The sequence below is a fragment of the Cupressus sempervirens genome, chromosome 2 (genome assembly GCF_028749045.1).
Source record: "Cupressus sempervirens isolate cs-2001-9-10 chromosome 2, ASM2874904v1, whole genome shotgun sequence".
Lineage (NCBI taxonomy): Eukaryota > Viridiplantae > Streptophyta > Pinopsida > Cupressales > Cupressaceae > Cupressus > Cupressus sempervirens.
The window spans coordinates 544,614,813-544,630,490 of NC_143119.1; positions in this window are offsets into that span (position 1 = coordinate 544,614,813).

Sequence of the window (15,678 nt, forward strand, 5' to 3'; positions counted from 1 at the left end):
GATCCATGGTGAACATGTTTAGGAAAGATAGTCTAAAGTTTGATGGAACAAACTATGATAGCTAGAAGGAAAATATGAAGAAACATTTTTTGTGTATGGGTTTGGGATATTGGATCTTGACAAAATCAGCAATTTGGAAAATTATCCAAGCAACAATTTGTATGATCATGAATGAAAAAAAGAGGAAGTTAAGATGTTAAAATCAACTATATAGTCAAGAGCCTCCAAATTAAAGGATGAGATGTTATGACATAGCATAAGATCAAACAATGTGAAAAATTGAGACTTAAGATGTTATGCCAACTCACTTGTTCATGAGATCAAAAAGCTTCAAAAGGATAGATATGATGATACGTCCATTGTATGATCAAAGATAGGAAAGATTGGAGTTATGATCTTACAAAAGTTATAAGATTTGGTATCTCAAATGATGAAGTTAAGAAGCTATAGGAGATTGTAAGATTTGAAAATTTTGAGGATATGTTTGAGATACGGGTCTTGCAGTGAGAAATTTGACCAACAAGAGTACTCCATGTAGTGCTTGGGGATTGAAGAAATTAGCTGAGGCAATAAAATGAAAATTTAAATTTAAAATTTCTCAAAATTTAAGTGCTCATGTTGAAAAATTTTAGTTTTTTAAAATAAAATTGATTATTTATATAGTTAAAACTATATATTTTTGAAAAAATTCAATTTTAAGTAGCTTGTTCATGGTTGAAGGCTAGATTTTTCAAATGCACACCACAGGCACCATTTTTATCTAAAATATAAAATGCATTATACCATTGTAAATGGGAGAAGATGAGCTTCCTAAATATTCAATCAAAAAATGTGCAAGTATTCAATAGTAGAGTTATAAGAAATTTTGTAAAATCAAGGGCATTGCTAGCATAATGAGTGGTTTTCATCATTGAGCATTAGAATCAGTAAGGGAGAAGACATGAGATTTTTTTGGCTCCAAATTTTGGGGAAAATGTTTTGAAAGTATTATTTTGCCTCTAAAATTATTTGGTAGATGTTTTGGCTCTTGTTTTAGTATTAGAATCAACATATTTTTTAGTTGATGTTCTCCATCATCCTGAAGGTATTTCAAGCATTCTTCAGTAGTAAAGATAAGATCCAATTTTCTATTATAGGAAGAGAGTAGAGAGAATATTTTCATTAATAGGTGGAAGTTCTTCAAGTGGACAAATGGAAGAATTATATCAGATTTGGGATTTCTTCCATTCTTTATAATCTCTTCTCTTTTCTTTCTTTAGGAGGGGTTCCCAAGTTTTTTGAGTAAGCTCTCAGCTGGGTTTCCACCATTCTTCAGCATTTCTCTCTTGTAATGAACAACATTTAATGAATTAAGAGATAGTTCTAGTCAATTCAGTTGTTTCATGAGTTATTTTCATACATCCTATATATTTGTTTCAAGGAATTGAATAAAAATGCAGCAGCAAGTTTATGTTTAGTATAATGTCTTATCTCTTACTTATGATGTTTTTTAATCTTCTATGGTTTGTGGCCAAAGAGTACAAGTCTAGTTGCAAACTATTTTAGGTATATTTTGGTATGTTTTTCTTATGATTCAAGGAGTCATGTAAATGCTTAATTTACCATAGTGTGGTCAAAAATTTCATGAAGGGATACATCAAGTATTACATTTAGTCTTGATGTAGATATTTGATTCACAAAGTGATAGGATAGATCAGAGATCTTGATATATGAGATGTATCAATAATTTCCAAGGATATGTGTTAGTGATTTGTGGAATTTCCTAATAGATAAGGCACTAATTAGCTACATGATCTACATGTTTTTTGTTCATACCATGGTTTTTCTAGTAATCAACACAAAAATAAAAGTCTTTTCCCTTTTATGTTGAAGAGATGAAAAGATTTACCCATATTTATCTTGTTAAGTTCATAGTGTGAGGCCTTGCCCCGACCCATCCTAGCACCGAGGATACATTATTATTTTGATGCTCATGCTTTGTTATGTCAGAACATTATTGGATACATTGAACATTGTTAAGCTATTTTTACGATGTGTGATGCTTGCTTTAGTTATTTGATTTTGTCATTTAATGCTTATAATTATGTATAATGATGAAGAAAATGTATGCAACACTAATACATTTGGTTATGCAAGTTGAAAGGTTAGAAATATGAGTAGAATTAGATAAACAACTATTTATTGAGAAATGGATGCTTTAATTTATATAATTCCTCTAATATGTAATTCACATTATGCATGTGGTTTTGGACCTACTGATGTGTGCAATGAGTGTGCAGGAAAATTAGCCGAGACAACTAAACAGAAAAGTGGAGCTAAACTACTTGTTAATTTTGTGCTAGTCTTATTTTGTAATTCTTTAAAGGTTGTAATTTGATCTTACTATTCTCCTAACTTTTAATTGTTCCTAATAAGCCTTTAAAGGCTTAGAAACATTAAATATAAGTACCCCTATGGGTAAGGGTATGGGTGGGGGTGCTTTCCAACCCTTTAGCCTCCTAGGTTGACTCTTAGGGTCTCTTAAAAACCCTATTATAGGCTGATTTCGAAAATGGGTTTCTCTTTACTTGGGTTAGTGAAACCAAACCTCCATCTTTATGTGTGTTCATTTTTTAAATCTTTCTTGAATCATGTTGGAGACATTGTGTAGATATACATTTCTTGTTTGTGTGTTGGGGATGGATTTGGGAGGGATTTTATCTTGTTTCTTTTGATGTTATTCATATGCCTTCTTGGTGTGTTGATTTTTTTTGAGAGGTTTTCATGGGGATTTTTTTAGCAACACTCACCCTTGGATAGGGAAGAAGTGGCCATGCTTGAGGAAAGGGCATTAGTTGGACCTCAATAGTGTAGAGTCTCCTCTCATGGAGAGAGGAGGGAAAAAGGGTAGGGTGTATGGGCCCCTACTTTTCATCCCATACCTTGTTGTTATTGAGAATTTTTGAATGTGGAAAAGGATGAAAATCCTTGTGGATATAGCCTCGAAAGGGCCTTGTGAAAGAATGGAAGTTCTTGAAGTTTTAGCCCCGAAAGGGCTAAGTGAAGGTATGGTGATTGACTTCTCCTATTGAGAAAATCCACCTTTCCCCTATATTGGTTCATTGTTGGACCTATTGTGCAACCGGGTGGGAATGCATGTTCAATTTGCTTATCTCCTTGTGTTGTTATCTCCATGTTGTTTCTTGTCTCTTTCATGTTTTTCTCTTGATGCCACAAAGACACTTGATGAAAGTTCTCTTATGAAAGCCTTGAAAAAAACTCATTGAATTGTAATATTTTGTAAATTGTAATTGAATTTGATGTAGTGGAAAAGACATTGGGTTTTCTTGCTGGTTCTTTCCCGATGGAGCCTTGAACCAGGATGAATAATAGAGGAAAAAAAAGATTATGAAATTTTCCTTGCAATGCTCTCATGTGGTTCCAAATTTTGGCATATGTGTGTGAGAAATTAGGATGATAGCTAATGTCTTAAATTGGGGAATCCTGAGTTTCAATTATGATTATGAAAGGCAAATGGATGTGTTGAAGTTTCATTTCAATGTTTTTGAACAATAATATGTTATAATAATCCTACAATGTGATCACCAAGCTAGTACATTCATTGTTAAGCTCCATTAGTAATACAATTGAAATTGATAAGAATTATTCATCACCTTTTTGAATTCTAAATATAAGATCATAAATCCTTGTTAAGCTTCATAAAGAATAAAATCAATTTTGATTAGGGGGATTATAATCCTTTGCATGCTTGTGTGTCAATTTGATTTAGAGAAATATAACTCCATTTTGCCTCTAGAAATGTTAAACTCATCTTGGTTATCAAAAAAGAATTTTTTAGCAAGAAAACATGTCAGCACTTAGCCAAAATTGGCTTCCAAAAAAAAAAAAAGTGCACCTCCAGGCAAAAAACCCTCTCCGAAAAATGTATGGGGAAGTCATAAATTTACCCATGCCATAGAGAATATTCTATGAAATATTCTCCTTGAATTGAAAATCAAAAATCATTGCTAATTCATTAAATAATATGACTTAAATAAATTTGAACATATAACATCAAAATATAGATATGATAAAGCTTGTAAAGTCAACTTCCCAACAATAAAAATTTTGGCATTTAATTCCATAGGACTTATGATGCTAGTCTAGTCACATAGAAAAGTTTTTTAAAAAAAAATTAAACTTTCCACCCCCTTGTCAGCATGTACAGGGGGTCGATCCATCATGAAGGAGGGCAGAAATATGTTAAAAAAACTCTTTTTCTTATTCAACTCACGTCATGTCTCCTCCCCACTTAAATGCTGATCTTGCTTCTTTTAAGGGGGGGCAAGTAGTGTTTAAATTTGAGGAGGGATGTACATACCCTTTGTCCCCATGATCCCCTCCAAACACAAAGTCTCCCCTATGTAACATCCTTCCACGCAAGATAGGGGACAAGCCTGCCACGCGCAGGCTTTGGACAGCACGTGGGGTAGGCCTGGGGGGGGGGAGGTTTAGCTTGGGTTAGCATGGGTTAGGTACAGTAGGTTATAGGTTAGGTTAAGTCTTGTGTGGGATGGGTTAGTATTATAGTTAGTGGGGTGCAGTTAGTAGAAATCATTAGTTTGTAGTTAAACTTAAGTTTAGCTTTAGTTTGTTGTTAATTTATTTTAATAGTCAAGGTTCATTTTAGTTAATAATTATGTTTAGTTAGTTTTAGATGTACGTCTAATGTAAATTAGAATATTTCAATTTGAACAATTTTAACGTTATATTGATTAATCTTATACTAATGTGAGCCTTTGATCGATTCTAATAAGGATCTTAAAGTTACGATAATTCAGATTAAGTTAGAATTGAATATATATTCATTGAATTTGATATAGTCACCAACCTTTATAGTGATCATTAAATTAATTAATCAGATTGTATAAGTACGTTGGAGTTAATTGTCAATTAAGACGTTAAGATTGGTAAGTTATGAAAGCTCGGTTATTTTTGTGATCCAATCATAGTTATTTTAAGTATATTGTTTTACCTTTAGAAGTGTTTATTTCTAATAAATTTAGGACCAAGATTAGTGGATAGTAAAGGATTAATTAATTAGCTTAACTCTAGTGCTCATTGGTAAGGAAAGTTAACATATACATTAAATATTAATTTTCATAGTATGCCTTAGTTTAGATTTTATTCATTCAAATTAAATTTATAATCATCTCTTAGGTAGTTATACTAATTCAGTAAAATTAGGGATTCTTAAATTTGTAAATTCGCTCAAGATCATTTATGATGAAAGTTAAATTAATGTTTACTTCACGTGTGAAGATTATAAAACTTAGAGGTAGTGTAGAGAACCTTTTCTTAAATTTGAGCACAAGTATATCAAGCCTATAGTGGTTTAAGTTTTAACTGTTTTGAAAAAAAAAAAATAATAATTTGTGTGTGTTTTTGCCCTTACATTTTGGGCATGACACATAGGCCATGTTGTTTCTATTTCATGTCTATATTGCTTGCACAAGTAATAGAAGAATTAGGGTTTGAATCTACTTTATCTAGATTTAGATATATTTTTTAGGAATTGGTATCATATGAATGAATCTAAGGTTCACCTGCTTGGGTCTTGCAGAGCCTAAAGAAGGAGTATAGCCTTATAGTTGGCCTCAATGTCTAAATATGTATGTTGAGCATGGGAATTAGCTACCCATATATGTATTTGTTCTTATCATTGGGTTATTTTAAAAATTTTAATTCAAGAGCCAACACTAATAGGGGTAGAGGATCAGGAAAAAGAAACTTATACTTTTCTAGTATGAAGTGTTACAATTATGGTCAATTAGGCCATCTAGCATATAGATGCCTTGAAAATCCCTCTTCTTAAAACCATGAAAAGAGAGTGACATATATTTAGGAGGATAACTCTAGTGGTGAGGAGAATGAGGCTGATCACATAGAGTCTAAAAAAGGTGAGAACCTTATGTTTAGGAGGTATTGATCAAGCACCTTGCTCCTAATGAATCTAAGAATAGGAGGGCTATGTTTAGGATCAGATGCAAGATCCTTGGAAAGGCTTGTAAGGTGGTGGTGGATAGAGGTTCTATTTATAATATAATATTAGAGGAGGTAGTTGAAAAATTAAAATAACTAAGATTCTTCATGTGAATCCATACAAGGTGACTTAGCTCAATAAGGGTCAAAGTATATTGGTCAATGATCATACTTGGGTTGACTTTTCCATAGCAAGGTATAAGGACAAACTATTTTGTAACATCTTACCCATGGATGTTTTCCATCTACTATTAGGTAGACCTTGGCAATATGGTAGAGAGGTAGTATGTGATGGCAAGTAAAAATCCATATCATTTAAGAAAGGAGGCAAATCTTTCAAAATCCAATCTTTGTTGGAAGGAGAAGAACCATAGTCCAAGGTACCTAGTGTATTGTTATGTAGTGGGAAGGAATTTTTAAAAGACCCAAAGAATGAAGAGAGACAAAGTTTTGCAATTGTGTTGAAGTCTAAAGGAGAGGAGAAGACAATCAAAGATTCATTTCCAATAGAGGTACAAGCATTTCTTGAGAAATATAATGACATTTTAAGTGATGGAATCTTTGCTACCTTACCTCCTAGGAGGCTTATAATCTATCAAATAGACTTCGAACTTGGTGCATCTTTTCCAAAAAAAGTAGCATACAAGCTCACTCTAGACCAAAACTTAGAAGTTCCAAGACAAGTGCAAGAACCAATGGACCAAGGTTTGATCAAGAAGATAATAAGCCCATGTGTAGTCCTTATTGTTCTAGCATCAAAAAAGGGAGGAAAATGGAGACTTCACATAGACTCAAGGGCCATAAATAGGATCATAATTAGGTATAGGTTTCCCATACCTAGGATTGAGGATCTCATAGATTATCTTGGTGGAGTAATGTACTTCACAAAGTTGGACTTGAAGTGTAGATACCACCAAATTAGAATTAAGGAGGGAGATGAATGGGAGATAGCATTCAATACAAAAGATGGGCTATATGAATGGCTAGTGATGCCATTTGGTTTCTCAAATTCTCCTAGCACATTCATGAGGCACATGAATGAAGTGCTTGAAGACTTCAGTGGAAGGTTTTTGGTGGTATATCTAGATGATATACTAATCTTCAACAAGACAAGAGAGGGGCACATAAAGTAGGTGGAAGTAGTATTATAGAGACTTCATGAGGAGAATATTTCTTTAGACCTTGAGAAGTGTGACTTCTTCAAGAAAGAACTATGTACTTCAGATTTGTGGTGTCAAAGGGGTCCTCTAAAATGGATCAAGAGAAGGTTTTTTCTATCTCAACTAGCCACCCCCACTACATCTATAGAGGTAAGAAGTTTTCATGCTCTAGCTCAATTTTATAGTAAATTCATTAGGAATTTTAGTGGCATATGTGCATCTTTTCTAGTTACCATAAAGGATGGGGTCAAGTCTATGTCTAAATGGAACTTAGAAGCTAATAAATTATTTGAGATGCTAAAGAAAAAATTAGCTACCCAACCTATTTTTCAATTACCTAGTTCTAAGAAACTTTTCACCATAGAGTCTAATGCAAGTGGCCTAGCAGTAGTGGGAGTGTTAAATCAAGAGGGTAGGCAAATAGCCTTCTTTAGTGAAAAACTTAATGATGCCAAAAAAAAGTATTCTTCCTATGATTTAGAACTCTATTCCCTAGTTCAATCTCTTAGGAAGTGAAGACACTACCTATTTCCCAAGGAATTTTTTGTGTTTACCAAAAATCAAGCTCTCATCTATATCAACACTCAAGAAAAGTTGAGTAATAGGCACTTGAAATGGATGGAGTACTTGCAACCTTTCACCTTCACAATCAAGCATAATAAAGGGTAGTTGAACAAGGTGGAAAATGCATTAATAAGAAGGTTGTTAAAAATCCAAGAGGTTTAGTTGCATAACATTGGGATAGAGAGATTCAAGAGTTTCTATAAGGAGGATGAAGAATTTGCAAATTAATATAAGATATATTATGATTTTGAGAACCATTTCCATTGCATGTTCTCTAAATTTACCTTGCAAAATGAATTTCTTTATAAGGGTAATCAATTATGTGTACCAAGGGGATCAATAAGGGAGAAGCTAATTAAGGAGAAACACACAAGAAGCCTAAGTGGACACTTTGGTGTGAGTGAAACTCTAGAACTAGTTTAAAGGTTATATTATGGCCTAAACTAATTAGATATATGTCTAGGTATGTGGAGTAGTGCAGAGTATGTATGAAAAATAAGGGTGGAATGAGTAATGTAGGTCTATATGAGCACTTAAAATCCCAAATAGGCCATGGGAGTGTGTAAAAATGGACTTCATAGTAGGTGTTCCCAAGACAAAATAAGGTTATGACAATATTTATGTGGTTTTTAACATGTTCATTAAGATGGGGCACTTCATTCCATGTAAGACTAGCAATGATGCTAGCTACACTGCACATTCATTCTTTAACAAGGTTGTAAGGATTCATGGACTTCAATCAAGAATTTTTTCAAATAGAGATGTGAAGTTCATGGGCCACTTTTGGAAAAATTTGTGGAGCAAACTAGGTAAAAACTTGTCATTTGGTTCAACATGCCTTCCTCAAATCAATGGCAAGATTTAGGTGGTTAATAAGGTGCTAGGTAATCTCTTGAGATTCCTAACTAGGGAGCATGGAAAAACATGGAATATCATAATTCCCCAAGAAAAGTATGCTTATAGTAATATTAAGAATAGAACCACAGGAAAAAATCCTTTTGAAGTTGTGTATGGGATGCATCCAAGGGGTTTATGTGAGTTGAGGGATCTAGAGGAATAAAACATAGAAGTGGAAATGTTGAATATTTTTTCCAAACCATGAAAGATATCCAAGAGAAATTAAAGAAAGTATCCAAGACAATACCCAAAAAGTGAAAGCCAAGGTGGATGAAAGAAAGAAAGACATTTAGTTTGTATTTTAGTGACTATGTTATGGTGCATTTGAACAAGTCTAGATTTCAAAAAGGTGTGAAAACTAAGCTACAAATGAAATGATTGAGGCATTAAAAAATCATAGCCAAATATGGATCCAATTCTTATACAATTTATTTATCAATTGATTTGGGTAAATCTCCTATTTCTAATGTATAATATTTGGTTGAATTCAAGGGTACACTACTACAAGATAGTCAAGGGGTCAACATTGATCTAAACCCTGCAATAGTACCTTAATCACACAATTTGGAAGTTGAAGAAGTGTTAGATTATAGAGTTAAAAAGGCTACCAAGAACAAGATGTACATGAAGCACATCATCAAGTGAAAGGGAAAGCCAAATTCATAATCAACTTGGGTTGCTAAGGCAGAATTCAAAAAGGCAAGTATCCCCCAGGACCTATTGTCCACAAAAGTGACATAGTTTTCTTTTATGGGGAAGTCGGGTACAAGGGAACCAAGGTGGGTTCATGGAAGACCTAGGGTTCCTATGTTATTTTTCCTTGTAGTGGTGCTAGCCACAACACTAGGTGAATGATAGGGCTAAACTAGTCCTAGGTTGAGGTTAGTTAAGGTGAGAAAGTATAAAGAGGTCTTAATTGCTCCTAGTTGCTTAATTAGGTTAATAGAGAATATTTGTGTTTTGAATGGTCAAATAATTTTCTAAGAACCTTTTTACATGTCTTCTATCAATTTAATTCTTTCGGTAAGGTTTGATAATCTTTGGGGAAAGGTTGAGGGTCAAACACTTAAAGATGCAAAAAATTCCCAAAATTTGTCAATGTTGTCATTGACAACATTGACAACTTTTTGTTGCATTTGAGAAAATTTTAATTTGGAATTTGTTAAGTGTATAAATTATTTGGGATATGAGTTGGAATGTTTTTATAATTTAAACCTTAGCCTTTTGATAGGATTGAAAATTTGAACAATTTTGGTGTGTACAGACATAACAACAAGTTTATAGTGATAGTTCTAGTTTTCTAAGTATTTTGGCAATTTTATGGATTAAGATTGTATTGGTAGAATGTAGAATTGTTAGAAGGGTTAATTTTAAGGTTTTTTGTGTCATTAAATTATGGTTTTATAATTTTCTTGTTTCTTGAATAAATTATTCTATTTTTTATTTTCTTGTTCTAAATCAAGTGTTTGAATGAAATGGATTCATAACTCACTCTCCCACCATTGGATCTATAGGGCCTCTTGGGATTTTGGAGATGAATTCTTGTACATATTATATAGTGAATGAGGGGCCGTATGAAGCAAGGGAGGAATTTCATGGTTATTTCCTAGGTGAGCTACTGATGCATGGCTAGGGATCATAGTATGTAGCAGAGGTGGAAGGTGAATGCATGAAAAGCTTCAGTCAAAGTGTGGATTGTGAAAGGAGAATGTGTGTAGGAATCCAAATGATAGGATTGAGGATTGGTAATAGGTTTTAAGTAGTATAAAACTGATTCTTTCTAAACCAGTTCAATTACCTTGGAAACACTAATTTTTAGGCACTTAAATATGGGGTACTATACAAGTGACTTGAGAGATGGAGACCTCATAAATCCTCAAGTTCTCTAAAAAATTTATTAGGATAAATGAATAGGTTAAGTAATTTTATAAGTAATTTTATATTTTCTTCATTTGGAGGTATAATTCCTTATAGCCTTTTTGCAAGCAACTTTGAGCAATTTTGTGTGTTTCTTGGAACTTTATTAGGGTTTCATTTCCAACGGTGGTAGCAAGTATTTGAGAGTGTACTAGTGATCTCTAAGATTCTCATATCTTTATTTAAGTCTTATTTGTGAGGTTGGGATTAAATGTGGATTCACTAAAGGAGAATCCATAAGACTAAATCAAGCTTAGGGAATGATGATAGAGAGTGGTTGTTCCTACTTAATGGTGTCCACTAGTTTAGGACCTAGGACCTCATTGTTAGGATCCTAAGGAGAGTAGGGTAGGAAGAAACCCTATCAGGGTAGGAGAAAGACATAAGGAGACCATAGGGGACTCTAGGGTAGGAGAAAGACTAGTTGTCACATCAAACATCAATCAATGATTGATGCAGGAGCATCTAGAGGTATAAGGGCAATCCTGTGTCACCCAAAAAATGTACTTAGACTTAGTTTCTATTTCATGTGTTTTCATTTTTGGATACCCATTTGGGTCAAATAAAGGTTCCAACTCTCACAGTTCCACTATCAATGTTCTAGGATAGAGTATTTGAGCACCTTGGGATACGTGTAAATACCAAAAAAAATAGGAGTATGCAATTGAGCCATCATTCTGGTGAACTAGAAGGTGTAAATTGGCTAGATGAATGTAATTGTAATTTAGAGCATTCCAGAAAAAGAATCAGGTCAAAAGGCCCCACAGATTGAAAGTTATTGCAATTTTTTGAGTTTTGGAGACCTCCTAAGAATGCTTCAAAGTCGAGTTAGGGGAATTAAATGACCTCAAAAAGGGCCAAAAAATGGGGGACAAGAAAATCTGGTCCATAAGGCTATAGAGCGCTTTGAGAGCTTTCCAAAAATGTAAACGGTTCGTCAATCGGAGCTACGGTTCAAAAGTTATGCCTCTCGAAAGTTCAGTTACCATTTCTGGATTCTTTTAGATTTGCGTTGACTTCTAACGCAGCTTTTGGAGCCTTCTATTTGGTCGGTGGATGCCTACTAGCACTTTCTAGAATGTATTCCTAGTCCTTAACCCTTCGGGGTCTATTTAAGGACATTTCTAGCATTGTAAAAGGTAGTTCAGAGTGGAGGTTGAGAGGAGGTACTGAAAGGAGAAATTATCTCCAGATTTATGCTATTGTAAGCCCATAGGGCATGTTTTGAAGTCTATTTTCTCTGTACTAGATGTATTAGCTTATTTAGAAAGTCAATAAAATTTCCCTTTCCTGCTGTGTCCATTCTGTGCTTGGTTTGTGTCCCCATCAATGATCTTCTCCCTCTTATTCCAATTGGATAGAATTTTATTAAGGTTGCTCTAATTTTAGTGGTGCAAGAGCACCCTAGGATCTTGTTTAGATTCTAGTTCATTTTCTCTTGTAAATGGTTCTATCCAACCACCAAGGTAATAAGGAAGATTGATAAGGTCCTAAGTGAGATGTGATGTGTATTTCTAGATAGGTATTCTTGGAGTCATGTGTGTACTCTATTTTTAGTAAGTCTAATGTTGAGTCCTAGAAAAGTCAACATGGGTCAAAGGTTGACCAAATCTTCAAAATAGAGTGGCAATTATAAATTTGATGTTTTTAAGTGTTTTTATGACCAGATGATTTTATTTGGGTCAAATTGTGCATGAGAGGATAGTAGAAATGTAAAATTGTGAAAAGATGTAAAGTTGGTCATGACAACTTTGTAAAGTTATCATGAAAAAATTTCCTCAAATCTAGGAAATATCTATAAAGGAGTACTAACCCTAACCTTAGGGTTTGAACATGATGGTTTACATATTTAAGGTTAGACAAACCCTAATGTAGGAGTTAGTTATCACATTCTACAATTTACATTGGGAAAGACACTAAATTTTGTATGACAGAGAGACTTTTACCTTTATCCAAAATTTGAATGGATTGAATGGATTAATGTGAGGAATTGAGGTGTTGATATTTTTATGTAGTTAAGTTTTGTGAATTTAATTTTAAGATCTTTAATTGTTCTATTTCATTTTACAAAATCTTTGATTTCTTCTAGTTTGTTGTCCTGAATAGTGCCAGATATATAAATATGAGCCCTACTTGAATTCCTATGGTTGAAATTCAATGGCCACTTGGAATCAAGTAAGGGACACTAAAAATAGTATAAATATGTGTTTTGAGGTTCTTGTTATAGGGGAGCTATTTTTTCAATCAAGCCCTAGGTGAATGCAAAGGTATTTTGGCTAGGAGTTTGCATAATACAGTAGTAAGAAAGCTTGCAAGATTGATTGGTTTGTGCTAGTCAACAGTTTGAGTAAGTAATGGAATGTCTCCTTGATAAGTGAATGAAAGGAGAGGAGTGGAAAAGTTTAATAGAGCACCTAATGGAATCCAAGAACCCAAACTAGTTCACATGATTGAAAAAATCCAAGATAATAGGGGTTTTGTGATGGACCTATGTACATACACCATGGAGATCTAAAACCTAGGAAATATTGAAGCTTAGAAGTCCATAGAAATAATCCCTAAACAATCAGGGGGTTTGTTTGAAGAAGTTTAGAGTTATTCCAAGAACATTGATTTTAGGAGGTCTAGTTGGGCTAAAAGGGCTACAAGGCCTAAAATTTGAAAAGTAAAAACTCGATGGAAAATCAAAAGAATTCATCCAAGTGGATCAAAATGGATTAAAACTAAATAGAGAATAGCTAGGAGACCTAATCCTAGTCCCAAGATCATTTTAGGAGCATAATGAAAGTTGGGCCCATGAGTTCATAGTTGGATTAAGGAATATAGTTGAGTGTTTGAAGTTTGTGGTGAGTTTTATAAGGAGAAAGAGGATCCTAGGATTTATCTCTAAGTAGGGTAGAGTAAAATACACTAGTAAGACCAAAGAATAGGTCTTTAGAAGAGAAAGAGTGCTCTTGAGAGTTAGTACTCACCACCACAATATCATTGTTCAAAACTCAACTCCTTGAACACCAAACAAATAAGGTTCCTATATATAAACTAGAGTTATCATCTAGTTTGGATGGCCATTAGTTGATCTATTTATAGTCATTATCATCTATAGCATGGCAAGCTCATCAATACCAATATCCTAATCATTGAAGTTTTTACATTTCCTAGTAATGGTCTAATGCCACCTTGTGACAAAGATTGGGATCATTTTTGACAGGGTTGTTCCTTGATATATAAACAGCCCTAGATTTCATCAAAATTTTGATAAAACTATAGTGATACAATTTTTTCACAATTTTCCATTAAAATATCAACCAACCCTCATCAAAAAATACATACAAATTTACTAGTGCATTTAACAAGGTTGGCTCCTAACATGGCTCACTTTAGAATAGTGAAAAAGTGGTGACATGCTACTAGTGGCTTTCCCAATTTGGCTTTCCATGTTAATCCTAATATCAATCTTGTGTTAAATGTTTTATGGTGTTTATATTTCAAGTATTTGCATTCTCCAAGTCTATTATATTAGGATAGTGAACTCCTAGTTAACATTGTTATTCAAACTATAGTAGAGACCAAGCAACATGATAAGCTGAATAGAAATACTTAAGTGTTTGATTTTTCAATTGGTATAAATGGACCTTGAGTAACCAATTCAACCACCATCCATTCTTAGTTATTCTAAATTCTATAGCAACCATATAGTCATCATGAGGAGGGGGCATACATATGGTCCTTCTTTTAATATAGTTTACTTTTCATGCTTTTTTATATGTTATATTTACATGACACTCCCTAATAGGTATTAGTGGCACTTCTACATCCCAAGGAAACAAATTTGTACTTTAATTTTTGTATGCCACTCCCTAATGGGTATTAATGATACTTCTACATCTTATGGAATTATAGACATGCATATTTCATCTACAGATAACAAACACTGATCTATCTACCTAGAGAACAAACATATTTACACTTTGTGGTGATACCAAGGAATTTATCCATGGGTAGACACATACATATGCATGAAAAATCCATCAATGAGCACACAAGATTGTCTACTAGGCATATAAACTAGCTAGACCATTTGATCCTAGTTTTTTCTCTTTTATGTTTGTATTCACAATACAACACACAAACCTTATCGAGAAAGATAATAAAATCTCTCTCCTCTCTGTCTCTCTCTCTGTCTCTCTCTCTCTTCTCTCTCTCTCTCTCTCTCTCTCTCCTCTCTCTCTCTCCCTCTCTCTCTCTCTCTCTCTCTCTCTCTCTCTCATCTCTCTCTCTCTCTCTCTCTCTCTCCCCCCCCCCCCCCCCCTCTCTCCCCCCTCCCTCCCCCTCCCTCCTTCCATGCTCATGTGATACAATCATGAGGAATGTAATCCTTTATGGTGATCTTTCCCTTCTATGTACTTTTTAATAGCCTTCAAATATGATATTACTAGATGAGACATTTTCTTATCTAGGTAGTAGTTGATTTTTTTTTAGTATTAAGCCCTTATGTAAGTCTTTTTTTTTTTCATTCCTTTTGGACTTTTTTGCATTCTCTTTATGAGATGGAATTATGTAAGTATCCTAGGTTTCAAGGCTTATGTTCTTGAGCTTGGTGATATTATATCTCATTGTGACATTGTATCTCTCTTTCTACTTTATTGAGAATATGACTTTCCTCATAATCTTGCTAAAGTAGGGTTTAAATACACCATCCTAAAATGTGCACACTTTATTTTGAGACATTTTTTCCCCCTTTAGTTTAGTTTTTGTCTCTCTCCCTTCTTCCCAACATTCTCCACATTTCTAGATCATCTCTCATCTTCCATCATAACCTCTTTAGGTGGTATTTTATTACCCTTTTGGTCATATCTTAAGACAATTTTAGTTTATCTAGTTCTTTCAAAACCTTCTCTAAGGCCTCCATGATCCTTTTCTAGGACAACACTTAGGAATAGATTTATTTAGATCAACCTATTCTAGGATAGTTTGACCCAAGTTGACCTCTTTCCTTAGGATTTTTTTTGGGGCCTGAAGTGCCTTGGATTTTGTCAATTATTTCAACATTTCTCCTAGGTCAACACCATTTATTTTTATCCCAAAAAATACCATATAAGAAGGATTGGGAATATAATTT